This window comes from Octopus sinensis, linkage group LG18 (genome assembly GCF_006345805.1).
Source record: "Octopus sinensis linkage group LG18, ASM634580v1, whole genome shotgun sequence".
Lineage (NCBI taxonomy): Eukaryota > Metazoa > Mollusca > Cephalopoda > Octopoda > Octopodidae > Octopus > Octopus sinensis.
Window position 1 is genome coordinate 40739653 of NC_043014.1, and position 10000 is coordinate 40749652.

A 10000-nucleotide genomic window follows, 5' to 3' on the forward strand; every position below is an offset into this window, starting at 1 on the left:
TTCTCCAGATTAAGACCAACAGTTTATTAGAATTAATAACTAGACATTTCTAGACAAAGCTGTCGTCAAAACAACCAACTCAGAAATCATTTGTTCTTTGTTTCATCCTTCGAAAGCTGACATTTGTTTACACACAGATAATGAATGGAATCAATAAACCTCTGGCCTTTCTGGACAAAGATGTTATTCAAATAAAAGAAACTGCTTAAAAATACAACCTTTCCCGAAACTAATTTGCTCTTTGTTTAAACATTTACCATGTACACACATAAACACACGCACACATACACATAGATTAAAAAAAAACAAATAGGTGGACACACATCTTAATGGGTCACTTCCAAAACTCACTTATTCTTTACCCAACCCCCGGATTCAAGTAAATAAATTTATCAAGAATGTTTAAATTCAAATTCTTTATGATACATGTGTGTAGATTGTGAATTTTATGTTTTCATATTAAAAGTGAAAATGAAGAAAAAATTTTCATCATTGGACACTCTTTTATTTTTGGGAAGGGAAAAACACTGCACAAACAGCAAAAAAGATATGTTGGGTTTATGGGGATAGTGCCACAACTGAAAGTACTGTTTGTAAGTGGATCCCTAAGTTCAAAAGCAGAAATTTTGATCTGGAAGACAAAGAATATTCCAGCTGGGCCGCAGTCATTGATGATGACAACTAAGCTCTACATGATTGAGGAATGGCAATTAAATATTGGGTCAAAAAAACATAGGGAAGTGATTCCCTGTAGATTTATATACAGACTTATATTAGGCACTTTGAGACTTATCCTTGAGAATAACACATTCACAATAGGAAAAAAATTATCTTCAAATTACAGACACAGCAATTGGAACCAAATCTGTTTCAGTAATTCAGTAATGGGATACTTAGAACAAAAACTGTATGAAAGAGTAGAGGAAAATTATGGCATTAACTTTAAGAGATATGTTAAGAGAAAGATATCTTGATGATTATTTCTAATTTGGACAAATTCTGTAAATATTTTGAAAGAATTCAGTGTCCTTCTGAACAATGTATATCATCATCATCATTGTTCGACCGTGGTCGAGACAATGGAATTTACTATGCTACGCCAGACTTCACAGTCCATCATAGCATTATGGAGGTCCTGTTGCTGGATGCCTGTATCCCTGGAGATTACATAGGAGAGTGTGCGCCCTCTGGTATTGTGAGTTGATGGCTTCCAGAGGAGAAGAGTAGAAATTGCCTCGTTTTCAGCTCTACAGCAATGCCCAGCAAACTGGACTCTCCTACCTTTCACAAGAGATGATACAGGTGGTAGTTTCCCATATATTTGTACACCTAAGTTTGAAATTTACAAAGGAGATGAACAATACAAAATTATCGTTTCTTGGCTATAATGGTAATTAAAAATAATACCAATATCACAATAGATATATATTACAAGCATACAGAAAGACCTCAGTATCTAAACTTTAAATCATGCTATTCAACACATACAAGACATATCTCATACTGTCACACAGGAAATTTTGTACAATTATCTGTATATATAAAAGGCAGGATGTGTGCGTGTGTGTGTGTGTGTACGTGAATGTAATTTATGCATTTCCACAAATTAACACGCATGTCGCTCCAATTTTAGGAGAACATTCGTCATGACCCTAGCTGTATTTTCGTCAACTTATTTTTCCCAGAGGCACCAGCGAACAGCAGTAAAAATAAATTTTCAACCAAAACTTAACAATTTTCAAGTCGGAGAAATCACCATTGTTTGCAAACAGGAATTAAGTTCCCTTCTAGCAACGAGTAAGTTTTTGTTAAGACTTTTGTTATTTTTTTTCCATCAAGGAAAAAAGAGTTTTGTTGATATATGGGCAACACACATACACAAAATGAACATGTATGCATACAAAAACATGTATGCAATAGGTGTATGTGTGTGTTGCCCATATATATATATATATATATATATATATATATATATAAACCAATTTCAGTGGATTTCACCCAAATTTGATGTCGATATTACTTAGTTTGGTTTGAAATAAAGAACTTGATTAGCTCAATAATCCTAACTTAATCCCAGGTAAAGCCGGGTTATACTGCTAGTTAATGATATAGATACCAAGGGCAAACAACTCATAGAACTCAAGACATTTCTACTCAAGCAAAAATATCCACCCCTACTGATAGAAAATGATATACAATATGAAAAAAAAATACCAGGAATATCCATAAGTATATCTGGATTAGGGATACTTTGGGATAGAGGTCACTGATGGATTTTGTTATTGTCTCAGACTTCTTTAATCCAGTGCTGGACGTTTGTATAAAAAGAAGGGCTGAGTTGTCAATTGATCACTATCTATTTGTCTGTAACTGGAGACAATCTCCAGCAGAGAAAACTCACAAGACTGGTAAATTCAGTGTAACTTATCGAATAAAGTGGAAAGCCCAAGCAGATGGGGGATCAGAAACAAATATGCAGACAAAACTGCATCAAATTTCAAAGACTTTTCTAAACAGGCCAAGGATGTTAAAACAGAGTGGAGTTTTTTTTTTTTTTTCAGTTCCTTCTTTGGCTGTACAATAATGCAGACAAAAGCAGTTTGGTGTGGTACCAAGTGGTAAAAGAAATTCCTGGTTTAACCAGGAAGTTAAAGGTGTCAAAGAGGTTTACAAAACTTTGGCTTGGAAACAAGTCTCCCCCCTTGTACAAGTGGTATACTAAGGCATGGAAAGTAACAGCAGAGACAATAAAAATGTCTGTCTAAGGTTAAGTTATGGGAGAACTCTGTGGTTAAGCTGAACTCTGACTATATATTATCCAATAAAGTATTCTGGCTGACCATCTGCTGACTTGTAACAAGAAACCCTCTTACACCTGTCATTTAGAACTCAGCTGGGGCTCATCTCTCTACAAAAAAGAGCATTCTTAGGAAGTGGAGAGAATACTTCACTGATCTCTTAAATCAAGTCATGAAAAAAAATCTTCTGGTGGACACTATATGCATCTAGAAATCAAGATTAACTTCACAGAGGCTGAAGTTATAGGGGCAATTAATGTAACAAATGTAACAAGGCCACTCACTAGAGAGGATGAGATTTGGCCTGAGATGATAAAAGCCTTAAATAGAGAAGGTATTCTTTGGCTGACTCATGTATGCCAGGTGGCTTGGACCTTTGGAAATACACTGAAGCAATGATGATCTGGGGTGGTAATCACAGTACTTTTTAAGGGAGACAAATTCTTGCTTTGTAGACCTTGAAAAGGCATATGACTTCATGCTGCAGGACATGCTGAAGAGGGATTTGCAGGAATTTGGGATTAATGGGCAGCTTTTGTTGCCACAAAGTCCCTATACAATTGTCCAGATGTTTGTGTTAGGATAAATGGTGCTTTGTTGAAAGCTTTTAATGCCGATGTTGGACTTCAGCATGGATGTATCTAGTCACCTCTCCTTTTTTATAAGTTTTATGAACTGAATTGACACATGCGGGAGAATATATAAAAATCTATATGCAGGAATCCTCTGTGTTATGGAAGTAATGTGCTCCTGAAAATCTAAATGTCATATGAAATTTCATGAAATTAGAATGAAATTAATTTTCCAATGATTTTCCTGTTATAAAGTAAGAATGACAAATTTTTAAAGAAAAACACAATAAAAAAAGAAAGAAAAGAAGACAAATAACATGGCCAATTTTATGCACGAAAAAAAAAATTTCTAAACATACACAGCACTACATGTAGACATAAAAGCATTTGAAGAGAAATACATTGGAGAATAAATAAGAAATGTCATATTGTAATAAGGTATAAGGCAGCAAGATGGCAGAATTGTTTGCATGCCGGACAAAATGCCTAGCAGCAGTTTGTCTGTCAAATTCTACTGAGGTTGAATTTGTTTTTTATCTTTTTGGGGTCAATAAAATAAGTACCAGTTGAGCACTGGGGTTGATGTAATCAACTAAGCCCTTCTCCTGAAACTGCCACCCTTGTGCCAAAATTTGAAATCAGTATTGTAAAAAGGTGTAACAGGATGAGAGATCCCTGCACTGGATGGGTGCAGCTCACATCCTTTACATTAAATATTAATCGAAGGAAAGAGTCAAGATTTCTGATTAACTTCAACAGTATAAATACTTATTCTTTGATTTGCAATATAAACATTTCCTTCCTCCGGGCGAATCGGCAGCCTAGGAGCTTATCGGCAGTAGTCAAGTGGAGTGAGCCAAATCCTGCCCGTTCAAGCATAGCGGAGAGGCGCCACGAGGTAGCTGCTCGAGAGAGCTGATGAAGACACGTCTGTCTTGTTCAGCTGCTGGCGTCCAAGAGAGTGATGCAAGAGAATTTCGCTGCTGCTAGTTTTCTGCACATGCGCATGAGGAAGCTTCAGGCAGGCCTCCTGGAAGACTCCAGCCCTGCGCATGCGTGCTGGAGATTTCCAAGATGGCGTCACTACAAAGGTATAGGCAGCGAGCTGGCAGAAATGTTAGCACATCGAGCGAAATGCTTAGCGGTATTTCGTCTGCCGTTACATGGTGAGTTCAAATTCCGCCGAGGTCGACTTTACCTTTCATCCTTTCGGGGTCGATAAATTAAGTACCAGTTATGCACTGGGGTCGATGTAATCGACTTAATACCTATGTCTGTCCTTGTTTGTCCCTTCTATGTTTAGCCCCTTGTGGGTAATAAAGAAATGGGTATAGGCAGCGAATTGGCGCAGTTGTTGAAGTGTCAGACAGAATACTTCAGTGTATTTGTCTTGACTCTCTTCACTCTGAGTTCAAATCCTACAAAGGGCCTGCCTTGTCACATTCTGGGTTACACTGAAGCTCCCTTAGAACTACATAGAGTTCATGTGCCTGTGTAGTGATTAGCCACTTGCATGTTAATTTCCTGAGCAAGCTGTTCCATTGATGGAATCAACAGGAAACACTCATTGTTGTAACTGATGGAGGGCCAGTTATGTTGAACTTCTTCCAGAAGTCTCTAAGGTTATCCTTCCTTTCAGTTCTTTCATAATTTGCTTGAAAGTTCTCAGATAATATGCCATGAAGTTAGCCATCATGCCTTGATCCATTGGCCGGAGCAAAATTTGTTCTCTTGATATGACTTATCCTTTTCTTACTGAGCTGGCAGAAACGTTAGCATGCTGGGCGAAATGCCTAGCGGTATTTCGTCTGTTGTTACGTTCTGAGTTCAAATTCCGCCGAGGTCGACTTTGCCTTTCATCCTTTCGGGGTCGATAAATAAAGTACCAGTTTTGCACTGGGGTCGATTTAATCCCTTTTTCTGTCCTTGTTTGTCCCCTCTATGTTTAGCTTCTTGTGGGCAGTAAAGAAATATATATTAGCAAGTTCATTTAATTTCAGTGGGTAGGTGGCTTGATGCATTGTATAAAAGGAGCAAATGCTGCATTGGAAATATTATGTCTAGCATTGAACCTTTCAGCAAAAATGTTTGTAAACTACGCTTTGAAAAGGCTCTTATAAGAAATGACTTCTGCTGAATCAGAAGTACATGAAGTTTTGCCTCACTCTTGAAAGTCCTTGGGTTTTCAGAGTAATATCTGAATGTTTGTTTCTTCTTGAGCCATGCCTGGCTCATAAGGGCTGGTTTCCTGGTTTCCTTGGCATATAGGTTCTTCACCCGGATGGGACATTGGTCTTTGGATAGGCCTCTGAGCAGTTATCATCATGACAACTTTCTCTGTCATAGTCAATGCAACAATCACACGGTACACACCTTCCTTCCAAGCAGAAATTAGCTTGGTGAGCTGCAAGATGCAGGAGGAAAGAATGAGAGCAAGTTGTGGTGAAAGAATCAGCAGAAGTTCGCCATTACCTTCTGCCGGAGCCACCTGGGGCTTAGGCGTTTCGCTCATAAACACACACATCACCCTTTCTGAGATTTGAACCTGCGATCCCTTGACCGCGAGTCTGCTGCTCTAACCACTAGGCCATGTGCCTCCACAATATCTGAATAGGCAACTCTGATATCATATCATCAGTGATACGTTCTCCCAAAAGAAGTGTAAGACAATTCTTCATCATCATCATCATCATCATCGTTTAACGTCTGCTTTTCATGCTAGCATGGGTTGGATGGTTCAACTGGGGTCTGGGAAGCCAGGAGGCTGCACCAGGCCCAGTCTGATCTGGCAGTGTTTCTACAGCTGGATGCCCTTCCTAATGCTTGGATCCTTTAAATACTGGTGTTGATTTTTTTCTGCTTGAGAAACATGTTCTAGCAGGCATTAACTTCCAGAAAACTGTAGATTTATCAACGATGCATTTTGCTTAAGCAATGATGTTTTACAGTTGCTCAGGACAATTAGTAGCAATCTCTGTTTCAGCATCGACAGTCTCATCAGTTAGATTCATGTGAACATTAAAACACCTCTTAAACCTTCCAAATGACTAACATATTAGGCAAAAAAGCTTCTCATTAGAAATTTCTCCTTTCTTTTTCGGCAAATCGTCATAAAAACTTTTTGATTTTCCTTTTCTATGAATTACCGTCATGCTTATTCATATTATATCAAGTCTGATCCTCAATTTAACTACTCAGGAGTCATTCTATTTTAGGAATCACATTCATCATCATCGTTTAACGTCCGTTTTCCATGCTAGCACGGGTTGGACGGTTCGATAGGGGTCTGGGAAGCCAGGAGGCTGCACCAGGCTCCAGTCTGATCTGGCAGTGTTTCTACAGCTGGATGCCCTTCCTAACGCCAACCACTCCGTGAGTGTAGTGGGTGCTTTTTACGTGCCACCAGCACAGGTGCCAGGGGAGGCTGGCAGCATCCACAATTGGTTTGTGCTTCTTACGTGCCACCGGCTCAGAAGCCAGTCAAGGCGGCGCTGGCATTGGCCACGTTTGGATGGTGCATTTTATGTGCCACCGGCACAGGTATCACAACTACTATTTCCATTTTATATTTATTTCGATGTTGATGTACTTGACTCAGTAGGTCTCCTCAAGCACGGCAGGTCATGTGCCACCGGCACAGAAGCCAGTCAAGGCAGCGCTGGCATCGGCCACATTTGGATGGTGCTTTTTACATGCCGCCGGCACAGGTATCGTAACAACAATTTCCATCTGATATTTATTTTGATATTGATGTACTTGACTCAATAGGTCTCCTCAAGCACAGCAGGTCACTATGAAAATATAAGTTCCTAGCTGTTAACAGAATAGCTTCATGAGCACTTGACTTAATTTACTCTCTATGGTCACATATTTGTTCTTATTCTAGATGTTGTGAACTTTTATGTTTTGGCAATGTGGCTTATTTTTCTTCTATGGAATTGTACCTTTATAAATCATGAAGCTCAATATCCAGTATAGTCCATTTGCATTTCCGTTTCACACTATTGTCTTCAGTTTCACTTGATGGCTTCTTTCCAGGCATCTTGACTCGTAGGTAAATCCAATAGTTGTAGTGATCAACATTTATCCATAACAAATATGCAGTAAAAAATATTGCATTAAGAACTGTTTTGTGAGAGCAAAAAAATTGTTAGGTGGGAAGAAGTACTATATGATTACAATTAGTTGAAGGGTTACCAGGTTCAAGATTATTTTATCCATAACCTTTACATTCTACTCTTTCTTTCAAGCACACACATACTCTGTTGCATTGATATACAACATATGTAGCTACAGACATTTAAATTTGCCCTAAAGAGCTCTGACTTAACACCATCAAGGTGCTTCAAGGAGACAAATAGCCTCACCGGGAAGAGGAGTAAGAGGCTTTAGTGACTCGAGTTGAAACTTTGTTGGACAAAAGGTAAGAGGCTTAGTGCCTCATTTTGTAAGGACATTATGTCCATGGTTGAATAATTGTAAGAGGTTCAATACCTCATTTTGTGTTATTTTTATAAAAATAAAAAAGAGAACAATGTTTTCGGGAAGCAGCAATCGTCAGGCATTTTCTGCCTTCCCCTATCAATCATCTTTTCATTTTTCATTCATTGTCATTTGTATTTTTGTCCAGCCCGCAGCTATTTCTTTGTAAGGCTTTTGTAGCCAATTTTTATGAAATAAAGTAGTTTGCTGCTTACCAACCACGTGGTTCCGGTTTCAGTCCAACTGCGTGGCATCTTGGGTAAGTGTCTTCTACTATAGCTTTGGGCCAAACAAAGCTTTGTGAGTGGATTTGGTAGACAGAAACTGAAAGAAGCCTGTCGTATATGTGTGTGTGTGCATGTGTTTGTATGTCTCTATTTGTCCCCACCATCATTGCTTGACAACCAATGTTGGTGTGTTTATGTCCCCGTAATTTAGAGGTTGGCAAAAAGAGACTGATAGAATATGTACACACATATATATGCACTTGCCTGCACTCACACAATTCCTGTTAGGCACAATTGCTGTTAGGAAAGATTCCTTTCTTGAGTTGTCAGGAAAGGTTTAAATTCCAGATATTCCTCACACCATTGAGTACTTTGCAAGTAAGGACCTCTACAATGCACCTTGATGTATGTACTTCTCCAACTTTCCCAGGAGACACATCCATCACACTATGACACATTTGATTCCTCGCAAGAGTGAGAAGGAGAAAGATGTAATATATATTCTTCTACTAAGATTATCAGTGGTAGCAATCGAAATTAGTTTGGCAAAAATCTTGTCAAATAACAACCATAAAAAATGATCCCTGAAAAGAAAAAATATTTCCAAAAATGATCTTTTACTCTATAAATTTTCCTTGATAAAAAAATTAGTTGCTCATAGAAATAGGAGAGCAAGAGAAAACATGCAGCAGAATAATTTCAAAAAATTCTTACCGTAAAGTTACTATTCCTGCATAAAGCCAACAGACTTTTATTTAAATCGTTCCAGTTGATCAAAGCTGTTTGTTGACTAGTTGACTGAAGACGAAACTGAAAGTATAAAACGAAACAATACTGTAGAGTAAAGATTGATTTCAAGTATAGGAATTATATTATCTATAGATAATTACAAGAACAAACATACATGTGTGATTGTGTAAATTACTACAGTGGAGGCGCAATGGCCCAGTGGTGTTAGGGCAGCGGACTCGCGGTCGTAGGATCGCGGTTTGATTCCCAGACGGGCGTGGTGTGAGTGTTTATTGAGCGAAAACACCTAAAGCTCCACGAGGTTCCGGCAGGGATGGTGGTGATCCCTGCTGTACTCTTTCACCACAACTTTCTCTCACTTCTTACTTCATGGTTTTTGTTGTACCTGTATTTCAAAGGGCCGGCCTTGTCACTCTCTGTGTCATGCTGAATATCCCCGAGAACTACGTTAGGGTACACGTGTCTGTGGAGTACTCAGCCACTTACACGTTAATTTTACGAGCAGGCTGTTCCGTTGATCGGATCAACCGGAACCCTCGTCGTCGTAACCGACGGAGTGCTTCCAAATTACTACAATAGTAAATGCTAGGTTTGAACTCAGGATTTCAAATTAGGTTTCAACTGTCTTACTTACTTAGCTATAACAGCAACTACATCATCATCATCATCATCATCATTTAACGTCCGCTTTCCATGTTAGCATGGGTTGGATGATTTGACTGAGGACTGGTGAACCAGGTGGCTGCACCAGGCTCCAGTCTGATTTGGCAGAGTTTCTACAGCTGGATGCCCTTCCTAACGCCAACCACTCCGAGAGTGTAGTGGGTGCTTTTACGTGCCACTGGCACAAGGGCCAGTCTGGCAGTACTAGCAACAGCCACGCTCAAATGGTGTTTTTTACATGCCACCTGCACAAGCCAAGGAAATTGGACTTGGTCTGTGTTGGCAACAATAAGTCTATTGGAAAATTCATTGAAGTGTTTAAGTTTAATTATCACAAGTGAATTTGGTCCTCATTCTCTGAGAGTGAGGGAGAAGAAAATGTAGTGGTTATTTGAGCTGTAGGTAAATAAATAGCAAAGGAATTGAAGTTGAAGGCAATATATGGGGTGGAGGAGGAAAAGTTTTGAAGTTGGTGGGACAGATCAAAAGTGAGAGGTTGTGCAGGAGG

At 39.1% G+C, this 10000-nt stretch overlaps 1 protein-coding gene and 1 long non-coding RNA gene across 2 annotated transcripts in view; one reads left to right on the forward strand and one right to left on the reverse strand.

The window, feature by feature from the left end:
• LOC115221199 (serine/arginine repetitive matrix protein 1) overlaps positions 1-10000 on the reverse strand; it is a 200128-nt gene that overhangs the window by 124753 nt on the left and 65375 nt on the right. Inside the window, exon 2 of the mRNA XM_036510907.1 lies at positions 8794-8889. The gene's annotated coding sequence lies outside the window, so the exon portion shown is untranslated. The remainder of the gene's footprint in view (positions 1-8793; positions 8890-10000) is intronic.
• LOC118767004 overlaps positions 1-10000 on the forward strand; it is an 18159-nt gene that overhangs the window by 2884 nt on the left and 5275 nt on the right. The window contains exons 2-3 of the long non-coding RNA XR_005002925.1: positions 6748-6755; positions 9652-9654. This is a non-coding gene — a long non-coding RNA (uncharacterized LOC118767004). The remainder of the gene's footprint in view (positions 1-6747; positions 6756-9651; positions 9655-10000) is intronic.